General features: G+C 53.7%; 1 protein-coding gene across 1 annotated transcript in view; it reads right to left on the bottom strand.

The window, feature by feature from the left end:
• Positions 1–26397, bottom strand: part of TSPAN9 (tetraspanin 9) — a 181906-nt gene that overhangs the window by 153280 nt on the left and 2229 nt on the right. The window contains exon 2 of the mRNA XM_029206405.1: positions 21610–21676. The gene's annotated coding sequence lies outside the window, so the exon portion shown is untranslated. The remainder of the gene's footprint in view (positions 1–21609; positions 21677–26397) is intronic.

Raw genomic sequence — 26397 nt, 5'->3', positions numbered from 1 at the left:
AAAATGCCCGAGGAGGCTGGGGAAAGGGAGCCGGCATGTCCTGGAGCAGCTGGGGAGCCCTCATGAAGGAAGCACCCTGTTCTGAAGGACTAAAAGGACGCACATGAGCAGAAGAGTGGGTGAAAGTCATTCTAGGTCAAAAAACAGAAAAGGCGGTGGGGGCAGTTCTTTTCGACAAGAAGCGTACACTGTCCGCTGTCGTAATACAAACAGGAGAGGACAATGGTGGACTCACAGGGCTGGCACTTGGGTGAAACCTTAGATGCATCTGGTCGGACCGCTTGTTTCACAGAATGAGAAACAAAGGCGCGGTGAGTTGGGGACGCTGTGAAAGCTGTGCCCACGCTGACACTTCACCCTTATTCCTACTCGTCTCCTTCCCTTCAAAAATCACAGGAGTACACGCTCACTACAGCCGGAGAAACACTCCAAACAAGAAAAGTGTTCCCTGTGTCCCCACCACCAGCCACAGCTATGTCAGTTTCACATCCAACAGGCTCAGGGCCACAGTGATCAGCTCGCATCTCAGAACAGAAGGGAACCTGCGTGCACTGTGCTTCTGTTTCCACTTCTGTTACCAAGTCTGTCTGCAGTTCGTCCATTTGCTCACTCATTCACCCAGCCGGCGATTACTGAGGGTCTCACACAGACCCGGCCCAGTTCCAGTTACTGGGATTCTGCAATGGACACACACGATAAAATAATCTTTCATTCCTTCCCCACGAAGGCTGAAGACACTGGTTTGTTAAAAACAAGTGGGGGCGGGACTTCCCTGGTGGCGCAGTGGTTAAGAATCCGCCTGCCAATGTAGGGGACACGGGTTCAAGCCCTGGTCTGGGAAGATCCCACATGCCACGGAGCAGCTAAGCCCATGCACCACAACTACTGAGCCTGCGCTCTAGAGCCCGCGAGCCACGACTACTGAGCCCGCGTGCCACAACTACTGGGCTCGTGAGCCACAACTACTGAAGCCCACGCATCTAAAGCCCATGCTCTGCAACAAGAGAAGCCACCGCAGTGAGAAGCCCACGCACCGCAAGGAAGAGTAGCTCCCACTTGCCGCAACTAGAGAAAGCCCACGCTCAGCAACGAAGACCCAATGCAACAAAAAATAAATAAATAAACAAACAAACAAACCAGGAGGCCTGATTAAAAGTCTGCTTTAGGAGACCTCCCTGGCAGTCCAGTAGTTAGGACTTTGCGCTTCTACTGCAGGGGGCACGGGCTCGATCCCTGGTCAGGGAACTAAGATCCCACAAGCTGCGCAACATGGCCAAAAACAAAGTCTGCTTTAGAAAGAGCTCCCCCCGCCCAGATCTCCTCTCCCACACCATCTGGCAGGTGACCGTGGCCGTGCCGCCCCACCCCGGGGGGGGGTATTCTTTGCAGGGGCAAAGGCAGAAGGTCTGTGGACTGGGGACACCCAGCACAAGGCATTACATTGAAAACAGGGGATTCAGCTAAAGCACAGAAGGCTGAGATCCCTGCCCTCTTTCCATTAGTTCCCAGGTAGGTTAGAAGATTCTTCTCTAGGGAACCTAACAGCTCAGGAGAAAATACCAAAGATGTTAACTTATTGGGTTCCTAAATGAAACAGGCCAACCAGGTCACCCTACGTGAGGCCCAGAGTCCACAGGATGCTCCTGCCACAGACACACACACAGACACACACACACATACAGATGTGCACGCACACACGCACATACACGCACACATACACACATGTATACACACGTATATACACGCACACACGTGCGTGCGCACACATATGCACGCATACATACACATGCGTGCACACATAGATACACATACACATGTGCGCGCACACATGCATGCACACCTTAATGCCCCATTAAGGTACGCATACACATACATACACACACATACACACACACACACCTTAATGCCCCACACACATGTAACCAGACTACAAGGATCACCAGACTTCAGGAGAAAGCCTGTCACAGGAAAGACAGAGAAAAAGCACACACACACTTTATAAGAAATGGTGAGGAAAAACCCTCCCATTTAGTTTTTTTTTTTTTTTTTGCGTTACGCGGGCCTCTCACTGTTGTGGCCTCTCCCGTTGTGGAGCACAGGCTCCGGACGCGCAGGCTCAGCGGCCATGGCTCACGGGCCCAGCCACTCCGCGGCACGTGGGATCTTCCCGGACCGGGGCACGAACCCACGTCCCCTGCATCGGCAGGCGGACTCCCAACCACTACACCACCAGGGAAGCCCCTCCCATTTAGTTTTAATGAATAAAAGTATCATTAATAGCCTCAGAGAAGTAAGAGGCGATGCCACATCCATGAAAACAAAACAAGATGCTATAAAAACAAAAAATGTATATTTAGAAAATATAAGAACTCTTAGACATTAAAAATACACTAATTAACATGAAACCCTCAACAGAAGCCTAGAAGATAAAGCTGAAGAAATCTCCCAGACTTCCCTGGTGGTGCAGTGGTTAAGAATCCACCTGCCAAGGCAGGGGACATGGGTTCGATCCCTGGTCTGGGAAGATCCCACAAGCCATGGAGCAACAATGCCCATGGGCTACAACTACTGAGCCCACGTGCCACAGCTACTGAAGCCCACATGCCTAGAGCCCATGCTCCGCAGCAAAAGAAGCCCCACAATGAGAAGCCCACGCATACTCTTTTAACGAAGAGTAGCCCCCACTCGCCGCAACTAGAGAAAGCCCGCGCACAGCAACAAAGACACAATGCAGCCAAAAAGCAAAAAAAGCAATCTCCCAGATTTTGCAGGGGTTGGGGGGAGTGCAAGTAAGGAGAAAGAGAAAGACAATAAAATTGTAAGACTAATCCAGGAGATTCAATATCCAAATTCTAGGAGCTCCAGAGGAAAGAAGAGAGAAAACGAAAGGAGCAAATCAATGAAGTCATTCAAGAAAATTTCTCAGCACTAAATAATGCGTGTTTCAAGACACAGGTTCCAAGGAGCCCTGGATGGAAACATATCCACACTGAGTCGTGTTACTTCTGAAGTTTCAGAACAGCAGCCAAAGCGGAGACTTTTACACGCAGAACACTAGAGATTCCAGAGAGAAAAACTGTGTTACCTGCCAAAGATTAAAACTGGAACATTAGACAGTAACCTTGGAACTTAAGCAATGCTTTGCACACAAAAAAGATCCCTAGCCTAGAACCCTACAGCAAGCCACAGTATCAGTAACACGCGAGCGTGGAAGGAATATTTTTTCAGATCCGTGAGGCCAACGAAGGTTCACAGAGCACCTCCTGTGCAGCGCATGCATTTACCTTGCGGTGCATGTACTGGATTACCACCGGCCTGTCCCCTAGACTAGAGCCCAGAGGCTGTGTCTTATTCCTACCCGTAGCCTCAGCACAAGATGTTATGGGGTTACCCAAGAAAGGGGGAGGTGGGGGGCACTTAGCGAAGGGAAGTGACCCTAAACAGAATCCTCGGGGATAAGGACCCACAGCACCATGCTGTCCAGGCAGCAAGAACACAAGCCAGGGCTGGGGACCCGTCACAACCCATCAACTTGCTGGCCACAGACAAGAGTTCTAGCTGGCAGGTGAAACTCAAGCCAGGAATGAACAAATCCATGCGCAAGTAGCGCTGGTGATGTTACCAGATATCCGGGTTTGTTTTAATCAGCTTTTCTGGAACAAGGTGATATATGAGTCGATGAGATACAACCAATCTGAGCATGAAGAATGGGGACAGTGAGGCAGAAGCCTGGCTCCAGGTGTGACCTAAGGGTCCCTGGAGCAGTCTGGCAGCCCCACAGGGCACAGGCCACCAGGACACCAGTGTCTGAAACACAAAGGGGAAGCTGGACCTTACAACAAGCACACGGAAGCCCCGGAGGGAGGGCACCTGGGCCTGGGGGCTGCCCTGGGCCAAGGAGGCCCTCTCTCCTCACCCCTGCCCGTGAAAGCCAGAGCTCGGAGGCTCAGAAAGATCCAGGCCCAGAGACTGGGAACGGAGGCCCGTCCACCTGGCTGGTCAGCCAAGCCAGCTGGGAATCCAAGCCCCGTCTCCAGGCCCCTCCCACCCCTTCAGTCCTGCCTGGCCAAGCGCAGGTTCTCACGAGGATGTTCCCTTGCTGGATTTCCAGTTGGGAAGAAGCCGCCATGGAGGAGCCGCAGCCTGGCACCTGCTCCAGGCGGCTTTTGGGAGAGGCCCCCTCCCCCATGCCCGCCCCGAAGGAGGCGCCGGAGCCTCAGTGGATTCCCACGGCCCCTTGACGATTCCCTGCTCTGCAGCAGTGGTGGCTCTGAAATAGAAATAAAGTCAGGGGCCTGCCTGCTTGGCTTCTGAGGCTGGTAACCCGCTGGGATCTGAGCAGCCAACAAGGAGCCTTTCCTTCCTGAAACAGCCCCAGCCCCGAAAGGGCGCTGAACAGGGCGCCCTCCTCCCAGCCCCACCGAGGTCTGGCTCTGCCAAAGGCGTACATTCAAGGTGGGGGACTGGGGGGTGCATGCAGGGGGCCCGGCCGAGGGGCCGTCTCCTCCCCTTCCAGAGGCTCCCCTCTTCCCACGGCCAGTCCCCTCCTGGCTGGTTCTACAGGGCCTGTTACTCATCACAGACACAGCACCTCCCAGCTGAGGCATCCCCTCTGTCTCTCCAAGGTGAACTCGAGGCACGAGTGGAGAAGGCGAAGGGCTGGGGCTGTGAGGATCCGCTGTTGTCACAAACTCTCCTGCCAGATCACCTGCAGCTGAGGTCCAGCCGCTGACGTGCACTGTGGGCAAGCATGTGAGCAGGCATGCAGGCGCGTACAGAGCACGAGTGTGAACCAGCACGTGAGTAAGCCGTGTGCAAGCATGTGCGTGCATGCCCCGTGTGAGTGTGCATGCGGGGGAGGGTGCAGACAGTGAGTGTGTGAGAACAGGAGACGTGCGTGCACGGGGACCTGTGCAGAGAGCGGGCCCCGAGTCCCCGAGGCGCCGCTAGGTAAGGGCAGGGCGTCCCACCCCAGCCCCCCTCCCCCAGGTTCAGACACCGAAGTGCAGGGTAAACGCAAAAGGAGCGGCCTTCCCCCAGTCCAGAAGCCCCCGTTTCCCACCAGCTCACCTATGCCCTCGCCCCTCCTCGAGGCCAGCTGCACCCGGCCTGGGCCTCTGGGTTCCCTCTTCTGCTCCCACACCAGCTTTACTCTGACCCCGATTTTCCACCCTGCAGCATATTTTTTAAAAAACAAGGAAAAATCCCCCTCGCTTCCTTCAGGAGCAATAAATAAGAGGATTACGGAAGTGATATTCTGAAAGTGATCTGAACGACTCAGAAGACAAGAGATGGATAAAATACAGGGCATTTTGGCCCAGATTCACTCAGAAAGAGAGGGAGGGTCTGCCTCCAGGGAGGGGGGACCATCTGCAGTGGCCGCCCGCCAGCCTCGGGCTGAGCCCTGATCGGTAGCAGAAAGCCCAGGCCTCTAAGTCACAGGGCTTATCTAACATGCCAAACACAAGATACGGGGTCCTTGCGGGCCCAGAGAGGCTGCTGTCTAGAGTCGGGGCACAGACTCCACTCCCCAAGCTGCCTTCCCTCATCTAGAAGCAATCTGTCCCACCCTCCAGCAAACACTGAGGTAAAGGGGAGAGCCTGCCCCACACCGCTGCTGGCTGGCCAGCTGAACAGCTGAGAGCAGCCAGAGAACAGGCACAGGGCAGCCTGACCCTGACCCCAGACGCCTGTGCCATCACCCTAAGCAATCTGTCCCTTCGCCCCTGAAAACCGGACAAGAGTCGAGAGCACAAGCTTTGGAATCAGGCTGTCCCCAGCTAGCAGCTGCTCCAGCAGCCGGCTCTTGGTTCCCTCCTAAGGAAGACGCAGGTAACGTCGGTCGTCGGAAGGATCCAATGGGACGTGCACGCCCGGGGTCTGCCTGGTGCCCAGCACACAACACGCACTTGATAGACAACAGTTACTGCTGTTCCTTCTGTTGCACACTGAGCTGGCTATACAACAGCCACCGCGGTCCTTCCGAAATGAAATGCAGGTCCGTCTCCTTGATCTAATTCCTCCAAAGGCGCCCACCTTGCCCACCATAAAAGCGACAGCCCTCAGAATGGCCCTCAAGCCCCTGTAGGGTCTGAGTCCTGTGACCTTTCCCTTGCTCCCTTCACTCAGCTGTACTGGGCTCCAACAAGCCTCACACGCTCCTGCCGCAGGGCCTTTGCACCTCCTGTTCTCTCGGCCCTGGGATGCACCTCCCCCAGATATCTCCAGGACTCACCCACCTCTTCTTCCCTCTCTGATGAAATGTCATCTCCTCAGGAACGCCTTTCCTAAGGACACTGTTTAACCCATAATACCTGCCCCCCGCCCCATCCTCCCACCCCCTTCCCTATCTCACTCTGACCCATAACATTTGTCACTATAGATTTTAGTTATTTGTTTATTGTTTGTCTCCCCCTCCAAAATATAAGCTCTTGTGGTCATGGATTTTTCTTCACTCCTGCATCCCCAGAGCCTAAACACTGCTGGCCCCCAAACATTTGCGGGATGAATGAGTCTCAGGACATTTAGGACAGCCCCACTCGGGGGTTGCCAGTCCTTTAAGGCTTAGTGGCCTCCTCTAGAAAAAAAACATGCTCGTTCTAGCCACTTCTCAAGGTCGTTGTCAGGAGGAAACGACAGGTAAGATGATTTCTGGGAATATTCTTTGGTGCTTTCACAGTGGGGCGCCCTACAGAAATGGAAGACCCCAAAATTATTTATCCAGCACCAACTGAATAATTACTTATTCAGTCCCGGGGTGGGGACCCTGAGTGCTAACAGGACACCACAGAGAGGGATTTACACAGACAGTCCTTGCCTCCAAAGACCAGTCTGAGGCCCTCAGACCTGTGGGCACGCCTGGTGCTGCTCACCACAGAATCCCTTGCACACGGCAGGTGCCCAGTAAATGCCTGGCAGAGCATAAATGAGAAAGTCCCACATGGATAACCACATAGAGAACAGAAAGATCACCCATACAAAAATCCTCAGTAAAATATTTGTTGACCTAAAGCAGCACGTAGACAACAGCTACCACAGATAAGACTGACAAAAATACTGAATATATTTTTATTATCTTCACAGCAGAGGCAAATGTGTTCCAAGGCAGAAGTCAGGAATTGATGCAAAAAGCCACGGGGAATGGAGAACAAATTCAGGAAACTTCTTTCTAGTGAGTGCATTTCAAGAATTAGGCCAAAATCCTGCAGATCATGACAGAATGCGCTCCACTGATATTAGCTGTGATTATGCCATTGCTTGTTTTTTTGTTTTTTGTTTTTTATATACCATTGCTTTTATTATGGTCTTGGCACCCTCCAATGGAACAAGCAGGAAACGAGACAGAACACTCAGGTTTCCCATCGAACAGTGAGAGGCCCAGGCGCACCGCTTCCCGCCGAAGCACCTCTGGACTGCAGCGCGGCCCAGCCATGGGGGTGAAGGGACGACTCCATTCGGTCATCAAGGGCTCCTGAGTGCCTGCTTTGTGCCAGACACCATCTGGGCACTGGACAGACAGAACGCACACAGAGTGATGCACCTCCTCTCCCCGGGCCCCTTTTCCAGGGCGCACGGGCTTTGTGAGCCCGAATGCAGGCAGGTGCCAGCCCTCCAGGTACACCGGTCTCCAAAGAACGTTCCCTCTCCGTTAAGGGAGAAAGGATGCTCATTCACAAAGGGTTCTGAGCACTGGCTGAGGAAGAGGCCAAACCCACACTGCTCGGGCTGGTGAAAGCTGCTCTGGGGACCTGGCAGCCTTGGACACAAAAGAAAGTCCTGCAAATGGGCCATCCTCCAGCTCCCCGGAGAGCCACTGTTCCTCCCATCTCGCAAAGTAAGAAATGGAGCCTCCTGCAGGTCAAACTGGTCTGGAGGCCAAGGCTAAGAGGGCCAGAAAGTCCCCAGTTCAAGAGTGCTCCTTATGCCCATGGTGGTGCCTGGCTTGCCCGGTGGGGGAAGGGAGCAGTGCACCAGGAGAGAGGCTCCCGGAGCTCAGGCCTCTCACTCGGGGCACAGCCCAGCACTCGGCTGCCAGGAAGATCTCTCTTTCTTTCTTTTAAGAACTCTCTTTCTGCAAAGCCCTTGCCCCAGAGCCTGCCCAGCTGTGACCGCTTACAAGCGACCTGACCGGGCTCCTTCCATACAGAGGTGGGACAACAGCTTCGGGGAAGCAGGAGACAGGCCCTTGGCTTAGGACCCCTTCTGAGGTCCCCTCCCCTCCCCCAAAGCCACCGAGCCGCAGCCCCGCCCGTCCTTCCTGGGCTACATCCTTAGAAAGGGGAAAAGGCAGGTGCTTGAGGATTCCCTTGAGAATCTGCCAGGACCACCGTTAAACAGGCCTCCCCAGCATCTTCAACCTGGGGGTGAACCCTCCCGGGCACTTCCAGTCCAGAGAGGAGAGGCCCCACGGAGGAAGAGACCCAAGACCCAGAGCAACAAGCCAACGAGCAGTCAAGAGCGGAGGTGCCTGTGCAGAGCCACGTTCACCAGCATGGGTAGGGCTGCAGCAAGGCCGCCAGGCTTCACTGTGCAGGAGGCTCACAGTCATCCTGCCTCAAAGGCACTGTGTGTCCAGACACAGGAGACAATGGGACGAGGCGCTGACACAGGGCCAGCCCGGATCAATGCGGTGCCAGGCAGGCTGAAGGGGGATGACGGGGCCCAGCACCGGCAGCGGGAGGCCACTTCTGCAGGGGCCCCAGACGAGGCCCGGCGATGGAGGCTGCAAGGAGTTTCACAAGAGTAGTAAGGAGCATGTTTCAGGTGTGTTTTCTGAACACGCTTGCACAGGTGCGTACATGCATGCGTGCGTGTGTGTGTGCGTGGGATGCAGAGTTGCGAGGGCGGATGAATCAGGGGCTCAAAAGGAGGAGTAACATTTAACCTCATTGAGTAGAAAAGTATCTTAGAGAGTATCTCGTGTAACACTGTACCTACTCTTCATCCCAAACAAAACCCCGGGTCACTATCAGTCTTTGCTTAAACCCCAGCAGTGATGGGGAGCTCACTACCTCCCAAGGTAGCCCGTTCCTCCTCTGCCGGATGGCTCCAGCTGTTAGGAAGTTCTTCCTGGAACTGGGCCCACGTCTGACCTCCCCGAATCCCCTCCCCCATGGGTCCTAGGCACCTGGGTATTTAGGCTTTGAAGCCACAGGACATGTTTAAACCCTCCCGTCCACATCAATCCTGCCCATGTCAGGAGGCCATTACTGTGCATCCCCTCCCTTCCCATAACACTCCATAAAAATAACTTCCAGACAAAAGGAACATTCCCAAACCCTTCACCCAGTCCCCATGTGGTGTAGTTTCCACCATCTTAGTCACCCTCCTCTGGATGAATTTAGAGTTGCCAGTATCCCAACCAGAATTAACAAAACCCAGATGCAGATGTGCTATAAGCTCCACAGAGCACAAAGTGTAAACCTCATACCCAGGGCAGCATTGTTTTTCTTAGCAACCACACGGCACAATTAGCTTATAGTTTCTTCCGATTTATTCATTTGGTCCGCAAACAGGAGCTGTCTCCTATGTGCCGGGCACTGGGCTAGGTACAAAGGATGTTAAGGGAAATACCATATCACCTTTGTGCTCAGGGAGACAGCCTGTGTGGAGAGATTAAAAAAAAACAAACCAGATGAAACACGGGGGAAAGAACACACGGCTAATGGGGTCTTTCCCGTAGGAAGGCTGACTAGAGACACCTGCCCCAGAGGGTGACGATGCCCAAGGTGAGTGTTCCAATAATGCTAGCCTCAGATTACAGCCACGGTGAAGTGACAGGGACTGGCTTCACCCTTGCCCCTTAAACGACTAAAAAGCTGGACAGAAGGCACGAAACAGCTGCTTCAGACACTGGACAGCAGGCAGCACTAGACTGTAATCCGTGAGAGAAGGAAACACAAGAGGGAGTCCCATAATGGCCAAGCTTACTGCCCGGAGGCAGCACCCACACAGCAGCTGAGGACAAGGAACCCACACGGGGTCCAGTGGTCCCACCGAGTTGAGGAGACAGAAATTGGAGTTCATAGAGATAGAATTTTTAGGGCAGAACTTTGGAGAGAAGGGGACTGCACAGAGAGGGTGCTCTGGAGAAGAGTCCCCCGGCATCTCCAGCTGACCTACACAAGTGTAGGGTAAAACACCACAAGCCTGGGAACAGAACCAAGAGAAAGCAACGGGCCAGCCAATCTGCAGAGCTCACTCAGGGCCACATTCCCACCAATGAGAGCAGAAGAACTCACGACACACAAGGCACTGGGTAGAGTCCTCAGAGGGTGGTGCCTCAGTAGTGAAGCTACATTAGCCCTAGCCTGAAGGCTGAACGCACCCTAACAAAGCTTACAAGCAAGCCTCGGACATATTAAACCAATCCCAAGCAGTTCAGATGCATGCCAGAATAAAGTCCAATACTATTTGAAGGAATGTAACAAAATCCAGCAACGCTCCATTGACAACGTCTGGCATCCAATCAAAACTTAGCAGGCATTCACAGAAGTCGAAAAATATGAGCCACAACCAGGAGGAAAAGCAGTCAATAGGACAGACGCAAACATGACAGACGATGAAACCAGTAAACAAGGGTGAAAAGAAACAGTGATTGTATGTCCCATAAGCACAAGAATGCAGAGGAAAACATAAGCTTGGTGTGAAGAGAAGTGAAAGATATAAAAAAAGACTCGAATGGAACTTCTAGAGATGAAAAACCCCATATCTGAAATGAAAAATACACTGGATGGGACTTATTAACATTGGATTAGACACTGCAGAAGAAAAGGTAATTGTACTTGAAGATATTAACACTAGAAACTATCCAAGATGAAGCACAGAAAGAAAAAAGATGGAAAAACATTAATGGAGCTTCAGCAACCTACAGGACAATATCAAACAGTCTAACGTACACACAGTGGAAGTTCTAGAAAGAGAGGAGAGAGAAGGGGGAACAGAAAAATACTCGAAGAGGGAATTCCCTGGCAGTCCAGTGGTTAGGACTCTGGGCTTCCACCCAGGGGCCCAGGTTAGATCCCTGGTTGGGGAACTAAGATCCCGCAAGCCGTGCAGCACGGCCCAAAAAAAAAAAAAATTCTTGAAGAAATCATGGCTGACTGAGTTTTCAGATTTGGTAAAACAATGCTCATAAGAGAAAAAACCATGCAGGATAGGAGGGGAGTTCCAAGCCAGGCAGACAATGACAAGAACAATGGGAAATGAGAACCCGTGTGGAGGGCGTTACACAGACAAACGGGACATAGTGGCCCCGAGTGGGGAGCAGTGAGGCTGGACACTGCTCCAGGTCACTGCAGACTTTGCAAGCCTCACTCAGCCCCTCGGACCTCATCTTGTAGTCCAAGGGGCAACCACCTCAACCTGGACAAGGGCAACTATTTTCTTAAACCTAAAGTCTGACTTTGCACAAGCAGGAGGGTCCAGAGAACAAAAGAGAGGTTTGAGGCCCAGCTGTGACATCTGAGCCCTCAGCCTGTCCCCATGGGGATGACTCAGCTGAGATGTCCACCCTTGGACCCCCGCTTTGGAACAAAGAGCGGAGGCAACAAAAACATCCCACCCATCTGAGAAGGGTCTTCCTCCCCGCGACTCCTGGAACCAGGTAACTCTCAAGCCAGAAGGGACTTGGGGATCACAGACTCCTCACTTTACACACGAAAAACCCAGAGAAGTGACGTGACTGACCCAGGGCCAGCCAGGTGTCCTGACTCCCCGGGGCTGCTCTTTCCACTGACCACTCACCTGCTATGATCCCCACCGCCCTTCCAGCACCACGGATGGCTCCGGATGGCATCATGGGTCAGTGCACATCTACACGGGTCTCTACACACCCATGCCAGCTCCTCCAGGGCAGAGGCAGATGCCTGGCATCACTGTGCTCCTGACCTGCTACCGGATGGGTGCTCAGTACGCGCCCCCTTCACGCGCACTGAGCAAAAGGGTCTCTGGGCCTGACTCTGGGGAAGGGAGGGAGAGATGAGGCTCCCCAAGATGCAAGGCCAGAGCTGCCCCGAGCTGCCTAGGTCCGAGGGGGACAGAGAAACAGAGCAGAGAGATCAGAGAGAGGGCTGCACTGACCTGGCCAGTGGGTGTTACCAGGCGACCCCCGAGGGGCAGGGACAAGCTGGTGTGGGAGGTACACTCCTCTGGCTCCTTATCAGACTGGCCCCGAACCAGCCCTGAGCTCCCACCTGCTCCTGCCCGGAAGAGGAAACTGTCTGAAACCTTCCTCCTCTTCCCCTCCCCTTTCCAGCACCTCCTTCAGCCCCAGCCTTGCTGTGGGCTCTGGGCTGAGCGGCACCTCTTTACAGGGGTCACGAATGAGCAAATTCTTGAGCTATTCCTGGGGCCTCGATTTTTATCATCCTTCCATTCTGGTCAATTCTGAGAGGCCAACGGCCAGGAATGCCAGAGAGATCCGAGCCCGGCCCACCAAACCCAAAATAACCCCACACGTGCCTCTCTCAAGTCCTCAGGGATTTGGCCATTTTGGGTGCATGTTTTCCTACAAAGCTGCCCCGCTGGCCCTGTGAGGTTACCTCTGAGGCACCCCTGGGGGAGCTGAGGAAGGTGGGAGCAGGGGAGGGGAGGCGTGGGGGATAAGAGAGGCAGAATCCAGGCTTAGGATCTGCAAAGGCTGGCTCCAGCCTCCTCCACTCAACTGCCTGGAGCTCCTGGGAAAGCCAGCCTCAGTTTCCTCGTCGTGAAACCTCCAAGCGGCGGCCTCCTCTTGCCCACGACTTCCTGTCCGCCCCTTCGGGAAAGGCAGCGATAAGGCCCCCTCCCTGAACTGCAGACGCCTTAATAAGAAGCTCCTGGTTTGAGAGTCCTGCGCCCTCCCCAGAGACATCTCCCACCCCTGCAACTGTGAAGATGGGGCGGTTTTACATCAGGCAAGTGCTCCAAGTGTCCAGGGAAATGGGTAGGATGGGGGACACGTTTCTTTTCACGTCGCAAATGCAGTATTCATGCATTCAAAAACGATCGGCGTGCCCACCAAGTGTTGGACAATGAGAAAACAGGCAGAGCATCAGTGGAGGGGAAAATCCAGGCCTCTGCTCTCCAGCAGAAGTAGAGACAGAGATTGAGGCGAGTGGTCAGAAGTGCCCCTGCCTGGCAGAGAACCAATGCCCAGAGGCTGCGCAAGTCCTGAGTCGTCTGAGTCCTCTGGCTGCACGAACACTGCACTGCTCAGGCTGCAGGGCTGGCGGAGGGGGAGGCTGCAGGGGTCGGTGGAGACCGGCCCCCGGTCCCCTGCACCGCCGGGTTTAGGATGTGCAGCACCAAATGCTTTAGTTCCTGACATGAATCAGGAATGTTAAAAAGACTTGGTTTAAAACAACCACCATCATAAGATAGATATACCCTCTTAGGTATTTCTTTAAAGCTGTACCATCCCTCCAGTGAATGCCCTTGAGGATTTTTCGGCAATGAAAATGTAATTTTTGGCAAACTGAAGATTTAGCACTCTCTGGTGGGGGTCCCAAGGAGAAAGGGCCCACAGTCTAAGGAATCACCTCCCCTTTGCCCCAGAGTCAGGGTGGGGCTCACCTCCCCAGCCTAGCATCCTCCCTCACCCCGGCCCACAGACAGAGCATCAGGTCCCCCCACTTCGCTCACAGGCACGGCACCATCAACCATCTGGATAAGCAGTGATGAAAGTGGATGATGAAACAGAGGTAACATCGCTTTTTATTCCAGATTAGGTGTGACTGTCAGGCATGAGGCTTCAGCTGGTCAGGCTGGCTTCTCCTTCAAGCCCTACATTGAGGGCTCTGGCTACAGCAATCCCATCCCTTCCTACTCGGCCTCCAGAGCCCATGCCCGGGTGCCATGGACGCTGCGGGGCCGAACCTCGGGGGGAAATGGGAGAACACGATGAAATTGAGAAGGCCTTTGGTAGCTTAGAACAGAAAAGGTGTGGGACTCACCTAAGCCAACATTGGCTGAAGCTCTTACCACACAGAGCACCAGGGCTCAAAGATGCCTCGGACCCTCACAGAGTCAGAGTGGCCAGTAGTGGGACTTCCCTGGCGGTCCAGTGGTTAAGACTCCACACTTCCAGGCTTCCCTGGTGGCGCAGTGGTTGAGAATCTGCCTGCCAATGCAGGGGACGCGAGTTCGAGCGCTGGTCCGGGAAGATCCCACATGCCGCGGAGCAACGAAGCCCGTGTGCCACAACTACTGAGCCTGAGCTCTACAGCCCACGAGCCACAACTACTGAGCCTGTGTGTCACAACTACTGAAGCCCGGACGCCTAGAGCCCGTGCTCCACAACAAAGAGAAGCCACTGCAATGAGAAGCCCACGCACCGCAACGAAGAGTAGCCCCCACTCACCACAACTAGAGAAAGCCTGCGTGCAGCAATGAAGACCCAACGCAGCCAAAAATACATAAATAAAATAAATAAGTTTATACAAAAAAAAAAAAAAGACTCTGCGCTTCCACTGCAGGGGGCATGGGTTCGATTCCTGGTCGAGGAACTAAGATCCCGCATGCCAAAAAAAAAATCTCCTGTTCCTTTCCTAGACTGTGTTTCTCCCCCAAGGAGTTAGACATAAAACGAAGTGGTCATTCACTTGCTGATGAAGTGATATGATAACTCTTGATGATATGGAAGTAAGAATTATCCTCGCAGCCACAGGGAACCAGAACTGGGGGGTGGAGGCATGGGCAGGGAAGTCAGGAGTCAGAGACAGGCCTCTTGGGTCTCCGCTGATGGACAGTTTACCTACCATCCGCCTCAAAGCAGCAAACGCTCAGTTGGCACAGGCTGAGGACCTCCATTTAGTTTTTCCAATTCCTTGGCCAAAAGGAGCGGCTGAGGTTTCTTGTCTTGCTTGTGATGCCAGATTTCTCCGAGGTCTGCAGCGTCAGCTCTGCACGTTCTCCTCAACACTAAGCACCGGGATACATTAAGCCCGTGAGCTGATCAGATATCATGCACCCTGCCACGGTAGCATGACGCCGGCGCCCCCGGCACCCAGGGAAGCATCAGGGCAGCTGCAGCTGCTGGCTGCCTCCCATCCTCCAGTCCCCACCAAGCCCCGTCGCTGAGCCGGGTCCATTCTCTCCCAGCACAGCCAAGAAGGAGAATGGCCAAGAGGCTGAGCTGTGCAGCGTGGACTGTTTCACAGTGAACCTTTCGGCCACAAAACATTTCTTTTCCAAGAGGGGCAGAGAGAAAATAAAACACCAAGGGGTTTTCAAATGCGAAAGCCCTCTCACCCTTTGTTCTAGTTTGATGAATGCACAAACCACCAGGCAGTTGACAGGCAAAAGAACACGGGGCGGGCGTGTGAGGAAAGCGCAGTTCATCAAGGCCAGCCTGGGGGCTCCAGGGAGAGGGGAGTTTGATGGATGTGAGTCCCAGGGAGGACTTCTCCCCCAGCGGCTCCGTGGAAGCATCCTCCTTGAAACTGGAAGTGGCACTCCTTAATGACCCGGAGCTGGCTCTCCCCGCCCCAGTGTTTCCTCCTGTCTCTGTCATTTGAGGCATTTCCCAGGAAAGAAGAGCTACCACGCATGGCAGGTGATAAGAAAACTATACAAACGAATACGTCACAGGGAGTCAGAATGTTAAGTCCATTGTGAGTTGTCTGGGAAGTGAGGTCTGATCCTGCAGGCTGGGTCTTCTCACTCCACCTCTGAGGGTAGGAGGGGATGGGGAGAAAGGCTGGAACACAGGAGGTGCCCTGTTTGCTGGGCAAATGAATGAATGAGTTCCCAGCAGAGGCCTGAGCCGAGTGACTGGCTGGCTTCACTCACTGACACACATTCTTCGGAGATGCCATGAAAATTAGCAGCAGGTACCGAGCAGCGGAGCTGCCAGCAGCTTCCAGAGGGCAGGCAGGCTCCCGCTCTGCTTCCACAGCCCGCGGGCCAGAGAAGCCGTCCATTATGAGGCCCGTACTCTAGCTCACTCTCACCTCCGGCCAGACAAGCCCCTCACACACATCCACACAGAATCCACCTGGAACGACACCTCTAAGCCAGCAGGAGGATGAAGCATCCCGCCTTGCCAGTTTCCCTGGGTGACCCATCCGGTCAGAAGGGGCTGAGAAGGGACCGAGCCTGGGCTGTCTTCCAAAGGTCTGTGGCGTCTAGCCCCCAACATTCTAATCCTCCTGCTTCTGGGCCCGTGCAGGGGCTGCACACCCCTGCCCTCCCACCGCTGCACACACTTGCCCTTGACGTGCCTTTGCCAGTCCTCCCATCAAGAGGCTGCGTCTTTGCCCCAGCCCTGGAGTTCCAGTGGGTGCGGTGACTTGCTCTGACCAAGCGGCAGGTGGATATACATTGTGAGACCTCAGAGCCTGCATCTCAAGGGGTCTTGGAGATTCTGTTTTCACTTAAAAGGCCAGTTCCCTTGAGAATGAGAAATCATGTGGGGAAGAGAGGCCCAGCTAAGAGCCAACACCGGCCCAACACGTGCCCAAGGGGCTCCTGGACCATCCAGGCCCTGCAGAGCCACCAGGTGGCTGCCACCACGTTCACAAGCTCAGGTGACGGGACCAGCTGAGCCCCGCCCAGTGCTATGGGCACCGCTGTGGGAGGATGGCTAAAGAAGTTTCCAGTTAGTGTAACACAATGCTATTTAGGGAAATTGATAAGATAATAGGTAGACAGCTGGATACTAGTCTATCATTAAAATACCTACAAGGAATATAAGTCAAAGTACTAACAGCGATTGTCCCTGAGGGGCAGGATTACAGGAGGCTCTCCTTTTCTACGAGTTCTGGAACGCTTGACGGTTATAAGGAGTTTGTATTATTTTTGCAACAACAACAAAAAAAAAGTACTTTAAAAAAATTCACCTTGGGGCTTCCCTGGTGGCGCAGTGGTTCAGAGTCCGCCTGTCGATGCAGCGGACACGGGTTCGTGCCCCGGTCCGGGAAGATCCCACGTGCCGCGGAGCGGCTGGGCCCGCGAGCCATGGCCGCTGAGCCTGCGCGTCCGGAGCCTGTGCTCCGCAACGGGAGAGGCCACAACAGTGAGAGGCCCGCGTAACACACACACACACAAAAAAAAATTGGATTCCGTGACAAGCTTATTTTTCCGAAAAATCCGTTTTCATCCTGTCATTCCCCTGTCCGGGGACCAACACCAGCTCCCCACTGCTAGTCTGCTGAGGTCAGTCTCCTCTGGGGGACATTTCAGGTACCCCAGAGTGAAGAGGCCCCGCCTTGACAGCTTGCTCCTCCCCCTTCCAGCCCAATCACCGGGCCACGCCCAGCTTGCCATCCACCCCTGCATCCCCGTCCCTCAAGGCCCAGCCCCATCTCCCCTGCGTTCCTCCGCCGGTCCTCAGAGAGCGGTCCACCCAACCCTGTCCTTGATGGGCCAGTGTCCTGTATTAGTCTCCCTGCACTGTGGGGAATGACTGCCCCTCATAGAAGACATTCACGGACACAGGCCGGCCAGCCACCACCAGCTCCAGCTTCTCAGTCTGCAGTAGGCGAGGGGCAGAGCCCAGACGGTGGTTCTACCCCGACTCCCTCTCTGCTGTCCACAGCCTGCATGGTGGGGGGTGGCCCTGGACTGGCACTTCCTCCCCACCCGGCCCATCTCAGCGGCAAGAAAGTGGGAGCCCCTTTGCCATGGCTGCTAATGCAGAGTGACTCTGGCCTGGGGATGCTCCGAGAGATTCCCCTCCCCCCGCTCTGGTCCCACGTGCTGCATCCAGAGCTGAACTCTGGCTTCAAACCTACCTGCCTTCCTGGGGGACCCAACGCTCTTCCTCACGCAGGACTCTGCAATCTGCGTGTCTGGATTGTAAACAAAGCTGTATAGAATCTTCCAGGATGGGACGAGTAGAAAATTGCAAGCCCAGACCTCTACCTCACTTTCTCTAAAGCAACATGTGTCATTCTACGTGTGCCCATCCCCCCATTCCCACCCAGCCCGGCACGCTGCTCCTCTGAGCCCTTCTACAGGGTGGGGACTCGCTGGGGCAGGATGTACCCTCTCTGCCCCGCACGCCCCCGGGGCTTGCTGGAGAGCATCGGGCCGAAGCCTCAGCCTCCGCACTGGGGCAGGCGGCCAGGTTCTGTGTTCGTTTCACACTCCCCTCCAAGGAGGGGGCATTCACGACACAGGTATATACTGACCCGTTGAAAGGGCTCAGGTGGGCCTCTTAGCTGAGAGAACAATGTGGGAGAACTCCCCCCTACACAAACTTGCTAGGACAAGCACACACATACTCACCGCCACACACACGCACTAGTGCATGGCCACACCCTGTTCCAACCTTGCTGAGCATCCCCAAGACCGCTCCCCTCATCTGTCTGTCCACTGTTCTCAGAGGCCCATTCCTACCCCTGGCCCTCTCCCTGACTCTGAACCTGACACCCTTTCCTCCCTGGGGGTGAGAGGAGCACAGGATGTGCTGGGATGCAGCACAGGTACTGGGCCGCCGCCCGCCAGGGCTCTAGAAGGCCGGCCCAGGCGGAGTGGGACGTTGTTCAGGTTTTACAATAATTTGCTCGCTCTAATTTTTCTTGTTCACCTGAGGAAGGGCATTTTTGGACTCCGCACAAAGGTGCTGTGAGGGTTGGCAGCGGCCCTGAGCTGCCAAGGCCAAGGCCAGGAACACGCCAAGATCCTACACAGGAGGCTGCGGGACCCTCGGCCTTCCTGCAGTGACAGCCAAGCCTCCCCAACAAGGGGGAGGTTCCAGGAGACTGGCTGAGCTGCCTGACTGTCCAGGCGCCCTGGATGGTCCTCCACCCCCATCCTTTCCTGTTTCCAGCACAAGGTCAGATATTTTAACAAATGTTGACGCTGGGTGTAGAAATGATCACGAGGCTCTTGGAAAGTAAGCAAGTATTCAAAGTGCAATAAATTTCCAGGCACTGGAAGGGGAGTGGGGAAGAAGGCAGAGCGGGGAGCGGGTGGTAAACTCAAAAGCACAGGTAGTATTAAACAACAGACACTCAAAAACCATCTACACGTGGCTGCCGAGTGGGGCCCAAAGTGCCGTGCTGACCGGTGAGCCCCCCCAGACATGTTCCTTCCGGCCGCCCCTTCCGGGAGCCCGGCCACTGCGGGCTGAGTTTGGGTTGTGTTTTTTGGTTCGAGGGGAGGGCGGGTGGAAGCTGGCCTCCACCAGGCAGATATTCTCATTTCACCAGGCTGGGGCTCTGACGGAAGCTGAAATTATGAACTCGTTGGGCTCGGGTCCAGCGATGGGGCCTCTCACTCCCAAGTGCGTGGGGCTGGGGCAGGAGGCAGGCAAAACGAAAGGGGCGGCAGAGACCCTGCCGCTAACCAGACCGGCGCGCATCTCTGTGGACAATCTCCACCCCCCCGCCCGGCTTCCATCAGGACCCAGATCACCTGTTCACTCATGAACCTCACCCCTCCCTCCTCCGTGCACCTCGAGGCCAGGGGCAGAGGAGGTTCTTGTGAGAGGAGGGCGGTGGGGAGGCCCCCAGACTGGAAGCGGAGACCCAGGCAGGCCTTCGTCCGCTCAGAAACCACGTTCACCAGCGCGAGAAGGCATCTGAGCGATGGCGGGGAGGAGACCGGCCTGGAGAACCAACCAGCCCGTCACAGGGGACCTAACCAGGAGAGGTGGGACGAGAAGCTCCACCGGGAGCTGGTCACCATCCCACAGGCGCAAGCGCAGGACAAGAAACGGCCAAACCAAAGGCTGTGAAGGCCAAGGCCTTCGGAGAGGATAAACGTCCTGTCCGGAAAGGCCTTCACGCAGGTCTCCCTCACTCTGCCTTCAAACAGACGCACAGGAGGGCAGTCGTCTGGCTAGAAAGGGCTGGTGACGCAGGTCCATCTGTCTCCTCCCTTGAGGCCCCCCAGGGCGGGCCCCGTGGGTCTCTGTGACGGGGTGGGACGTGCCATGAGCCGCGAGGACCCTCACCCACTTGTCCTCAAGTCCCTCCTCCCTGCCACCTGATTCTCAGCAGACTGGTTTCCCTCGTCCTGGCCTCGCGCCTGGCTGCACAGCCAGTCCTCCCGTAGGCGGTGCCCCAAATCCCAGGGCAGCAAGATTGAAAGCAGACACCCCGTAAGCCCCGGGGGGAGGGGAAGACTTAAAATGGGAGCCCTGCATCCCAGCTGCAGCAGACTCCAGACTCCAGGAGGGATGGGAAGCAGATTCCTTGCCGCAGGTCTGCTGCGAAGGGCAGGGGCAGTGGGAATCAGATGGCCTGGGTGTGAGCCGCTGCTCTCCTGGCACTAAAGACGTGGTCTTAGGCAAGTCTCTGACCTGCACTCCACCTCAGCCGCTGCCACTGTGAAACGGGAGGAAATGATAGCTACCTCACAGGACTCTCATGAAAGCTAAATGAGAGTTAAATTAAGATTTAATACGATTTAAATTAAATTAGTTGTGGACATATGTAAAGAGTCTGAAACTGTGGCCAATGATGACAATGACAAATATGAATCCCAGCATCTGAGTATCATGTGCAAAGCACGGGCAGGCCAGCCACAGGTCCGCGGCCACTCCCGGGACTCCAATTAATCTCTGCTGGGGCTCAAAGAGGAGGGAATCTTTTGGCAAGAAAAGCTACCAGCCAGCACCCTCCTTCTCACCACACCACCCCACCACCACGCAGCTGGGTTCTTGGAAGGTAAGAGGTTTACAGATCACCCCCCAGGAGGAAGCCACAGGATAAAACACACATCAATTAAAACATTAAAAGACCCAGGTCTGGGCTTCCCTGGTGGCGCAGTGGTTAAGAATCTGCCTGCCAATGCAGGGGACAGGGGTTCGAGCCCTGGTCTGGGAAGATCCCACTTGCCGCGGAGCAACTGGGCCCATGAGCCACAACTACTGAGTCTGTGCTCTAGAGCCTGTGCTCCACAACGGGAGAGGCCGTGACAGTGAGAGGTCCGCACACCGCGATGAAGAGTGGCCCCTGCTCACCGCAACTGGAGAAAGCCCTCGCACAGAAACGAAGACCCAACACAGCCAAAAATAAATAAATAAATTTTAAAAGACCCAGGTCTGCACGCAGCACCCCCGGAACCTGAATCAGCACCATCCACACCAGTGACCTGGGTAGCTCCTGCCCAGCTCCAGCTCCGCAGGGGCCTCGACGCACAGGTGCTAGGAACGATGAAGCTACCAGCAAGACCCCTGGAGCCTGCAGGAGCAGAGACGAGGACCCCCAGCGAGCATCCTGGCAGAGGGTGCCCACCACCGGAGGGCCAGGGGCATTCCTGCAGCAGCCAGGATAGAGGAACAGACACAGGTGGCATTGGTCTGATTCCCACAGATTCTTTTCTGGCCGGCTGGTGGGAGGAGACAGGAAGCAGGAAGTTACAGGCCTCTCCTGCTTCCCTAGGCTCCCTCCCTACAATAAGGGTGGTCAAGAAAGAAATTAAGAATACTGCCGGCCACCATTCAGAAACAGTGGGGAGGAGGGAAATCTCTCCCGGCTCCCAAAGCCCCATTTAAGGAGCTCATCAATTCAACGTCGAGAGCTGGGGCAGAGAGACAGCTAGAAAATGTCAACCTCCCACTCTATCCTCCCTCCCCAAGCCACAGTGAAAGGGCAAGAGAGACTCTGGCTTTAGACAGTTTATAACACGTAGACTTTCAGAGGTCCCAGCACACAGAGGACCCAGACCAGCACTGACCTGTTTTCCTTGAATTTCCTGCGAACACCTTGGCTGCTGACAGATCAGAGAAGATCCCAGGATATTCCTGCAGGAAGATAAATGAAACATTAGGTCATCATTTCGCTGTGAAGCCACTCCAGGGTGAATTCTGTCCAGCAATGGCCACTCTTTGGGCTGCAGTCTCCCATTGAGAACCCAATCATTCAACAGCTGGAGAAGGCCAGAAAGGGCAAACGGATTCCAGCTGCTGTGCCAGTCCACTCAGCTGATGGTGGGTGCTAAAGCATAATGACAGAGACCAAGCCCTGGCTCGATGGGAAAGACAGCCATGATCGACTAGTGATGTCTGCTACGGGTCATTCTAACAGTAAGAGTATCCGTGCCAGGTATTTGCCATCTCTGGGGTAGACCCTTGGCATCCAGGGATTTAACATTTGTAATTTTGACCACTCACAAGTGAGACAAAGTTTCAAGATATTTAAAAGTGTGTAACTTTACTGAGATGTGAGTTTGATTCATACAAATCAAAGGAATAGACAACTGAGGCTGAGGTAAAGGAATAGACAACTTTCTTGTTTCCATCTCTGCCACATCTAAAGTTACTCTTGAGGAGCAATAAAAACTTGGTGGGAAATGGCCATCAAGTGAGAGATAAAATTGTAGCAGAAGTTGAAAGGGTAGTTAATTTGGGGTGTGAAGATATATACAGGAAACATTTGGCTCTCTGCGGAAACATGACTCCAGAGACAGCCAGGCCAGTGTACAAATACTGCCGTGGATACCAACTTGGGATTCTAGAAGGTGCAAGATTCAGTTGTGTTTTTTTTTGGGGGGGGGCAAATGGGCACTTTTTAAATTGTGATATAACTGGCATATCACATATTAGTTTCAACAGAAGGACTGGATATTTGTACATATTGCAAAATGATCACAACAAGTCTAGTTAACATCCATCACCACACAGTTACAAAATGTCTTTCTTGTGATGAGAACTTTTACAATCTGACTATCTCAGCAACTTTTTTTTTTAATATATTTATTTTTGGCTGCATTGGGTCTCTGTTGCTGTGCACGGGCTTCCTCTAGTTGCAGCGAGCAGGGGCTGCTCTTCATCGCAGTGCGCCGGCTTCTCATTGCGGTGTCTTCTCTTGTTGCAGAGCACAGGCTCTAGGCACACAGGCTTCAGTAGTTGTGGCTCGCGGGCTCTAGAGCGCAGGGTCAGTAGCTGTGGCTCGCGGGCTTAGTTGTTCCACTGCATGCGGGATCTTCCCGGACCAGGGCTCGAACCCGTGTCCCCTGCATTGGCAGGTAGATTCTTAACCACTGCGCCACCGGGGAAGGCCTCAGCAACTTTCAATTTATAACACAGTCTGATTGTTAACTCCAGTCACCACGCTGTATGTTACGTCCCCATGACAAGATGCGTTTCTTGCGGGCTTCCCTGGTGGCGTAGTGGTTGAGAATCCGCCTGCCAATGCAGGGGACACAGGCTCGAGCCCTGGTCCAGGAAGATCCCACATGCTGCGGAGCAACTAAGCCCGTGCACTGCAGCTACTGAGCCTGCACTCTAGAGCCCACGAGCCACAACTACTGAGCTCACGTGCCACAACTACTGAAGCCCGCGCGCCTAGAGCCCGTGCTCCACAACAAGAGAAGCCACCGCAATGAGAAGCCCGTGCAGCAACAAAGACCCAACACAGCCAAAAATCAATAAATTTTAAAAATAAAATAAATTGTCAATTAAAAAAAAAAAAAAAAAGATGCGTTTCTTGAGAACATCCGGGTCCACGCTGAGCCTATTCTGTGCCCCTCGGAGGTGAGCGAGGGGCCGAGGAGAACACGGGGGCAAAGAGAATCTATGCCCTGAGGGGCTTCCAATCTAGTTGGAGGAGCGATGATGCCGCCCTGAAAAGAGCAAATGGCCCTGCATCCTCACCATCACCCAGCCCAGAATCCCCTCCAGTCCCCCTGCATCGTTTCCTCTCCACCCCATCCCGTCAATCCATTGATGGTCTCAATCCTACTTCCAACATGTCTCAGGTTTGTTCCTCACAGCTGCCCAGCCACTCTCCCCACCATGATTTCCTCTCTTCACAGACCCCATACTCGCCCTCCACAGGCCTAGCCCTGTTTCTGCAACCCCTACTCAAAAACCGGCAAGGTTCCCAGGCCCCCCAAGGTTAACTGCAGTCCCCCCAGCACCAGCAGGCAGCGCATGGGAGACACTTAATTTCAATGCATGGATGGAGGAAATTCCTTGGCTGGACATTTGAAGCCACCCATAATATGGTCACTGTCTACCTGTCCAGCCTTTTGTCTCTCTGGTTCCTCCCACACAACCCACTCATTGGCCCGACTGAGCTATTCCAAACCCCAGCACTTTCTTAATGCCATTCCTCAGGCTGACCTTCCTTCCCTTCTGTAGAAATGCAAGCCACACTTCAAAGTTCGCCTCCAACACCACCTGCTGCACGAGGTGGTCCTCTAGCATCAGGGTGATTTATCCCCCTGTTTGAAACCACATTCTACTCTCATAAGCTATTCACCTTATATTTTTAATTGTCTTTTTTTGGGGGGGGGGGCCACACCACGTGGCATGCGGGATCTTAGTTCCCTGACCAGGGACCAAACCCATGTGCCTTGCAGTGGAAGCGCAGATTCTTAACCAGTGGACCACCAGGGAAGTCCCTGAATTGTCATTTTTTGAAGCCCTTTCTTAACCCTTTACTGCGTTTTATGCCCCATGAAGACAAGGACATTTACCATTTTCATTTTTGCATCATCAGAACTCAGCACAGACTCTGGTACTAAGATATACATACGAAAGGATCTGGACCCCAGGCAGTGTAGAAAAGCCAGGAGAGATGAAGACATAAAATGCCAAAGGGGTTCCAAGGAAAAGGAGGTTCTTTGGGGATGGGTGGCCAGGGAAGGCTCCATGAAGGAGCTCAGACATGAGTAGGATCTTCAAAAGAGGGGAAGGAGGGAGTGGGGAGGAGCATTTCAGGACGGTGGAACAGTATGAACTAAGGGACAAGGAAGGAACGAGCGAAGCATGCTCGGAGATGAGTCTGGCTGGCACCGGGGGTCCCTGGGGGAAAGGTAGTGGGAGGTAAGGCTAGACAGGCCAGCCGGGATGGGTAAGGAGGATGTGCAGTGCCAGGCTAAGGCACCTGGATGAGATCCATTCCCTCAGTCCGTGGGATGCCCACCGCAGCAGGCCTGGGCCTTAATGGTAGAAGAAGTCCTATCCTCTCTTGTTAGTCTAGCCTCCTCAGCTAGGTTATAAATAACAGGCACCGTTGACTGAACACCTGCTGTGTCTGAGGCCCTAAGCTACGTGCTTCACATACATTATCTCACTGCTCCTTCCAACAGCCTTGAGAGCTCAGTATTGTTATCCTTGTTTTGCAAGCAGGAAGCGAAAGCTCAAAGAGGTGAAGGCCCTTGCCCAGGCCTCAGCTGCTCACTCTTTTTTTTTTTTTTTAAGTAATAAAAACTTTAATTAGCATTTATTATCTTCTAAAATCCATGGTTAGTTTCTTGCATATACTAACCAATTTAATCCTTATCTCTCTATAAAGTATGTACCACAATATGTACATTTTACGGTTTGGGAAATTGAGATGTAGAGAAGTAACTTAACCAAAGCCATCGTCTAATAAATGGTGAGATCAGAATCTAAAGGAAAGCATCCTGCTGTTTGCAACTCATGACCACTGCCTAGTCTCACCTGCTCACTCTTTTACTGAACAATACGGCCGGTGCTAGAGGGCCCGTGCCGGAGTTACATTCACAGAGATGACGACTGGCACTCTGGTCAGCTACCCAGACTCGCCTTACTCACTCCTCAAGGGCAACATTAATTAAGGACATAGTAGGAGCTTAATAAAGCACACTAAGTAGAATGGAGGTTGCCAGGGGCTGGGGGGAGGGGGAAATGGGGAGTTGTTTAATGGGTGTACAGTTTCAGTTTTGCAGACGAAAAAATTCTGGAGATCTGTTGCAGAACAATGTGAATATACTTCATGCAACGGAACTATACATTTAAAAATGGTTACGATGGTCATTTGTGTCATGTGTTTCTTTGCCACAATTAAAAATAACAAATAGGAATTCCCTGTGGCGCAGTGGTTAAGAATCCACTTGCCAATGCAGGGGACACGGGTTCGAGCCCTGGTCCGGGAAGATCCCATATGCCGCAGAGCAACTAACCCCATGCACCACAACTACTGAGCCTGCGCTCTAGAGTCCATGAGCCACAACTACTGAGCCCGCGTGCCACAACTACTGAAACCTGTGCACCTAGAGTCCATGCTCTGCAACAAGAGAAGCCACCACAGTGAGAAGCCTGCGCCCCACAATGAAGAGTAGCCCCCGCCCGCCGCAACTAGAGAAAGCCCACACACAGTAACAAAGACCTAATGCAGCAAAAAATAAATAAATAGATAAATTTATTTTTAAAAAATAACAAATAAATAAAGCACACTTATTAACTGACCGATTGGCTGCTGATAGCATTGTACACTGTTAAGATATCCAATGCTGGGCTTCCCTGGTGGCGCGGTGGTTGAGAGTCCGCCTGCCGACGCAGGGGACGCGGGTTCGTGCCCCGGTCCGGGAAGATCCCACATGCCGCGGAGCAGCTGGGCCCACGCGCCATGGCCGCTGAGCCTGCGCGTCCGGAGCCTGTGCTCCGCAACGGGAGAGGCCACAACACTGAGAAGCCTGCGTACTGCCAAAAAAAAAAAAAAAAAAGATATCCAATGCTGAAAGAGGCTCTAGAAATTTTTTTTTTTTTTTTTT

Source organism: Monodon monoceros, unplaced genomic scaffold (genome assembly GCF_005190385.1).
Source record: "Monodon monoceros isolate NGI ecotype Baffin Bay Population unplaced genomic scaffold, NGI_Narwhal_1 Super_Scaffold_6, whole genome shotgun sequence".
NCBI classification, from domain to species: Eukaryota; Metazoa; Chordata; class Mammalia; order Artiodactyla; family Monodontidae; genus Monodon; species Monodon monoceros.
This window is presented reverse-complemented; position numbering and strand designations above follow the sequence as displayed.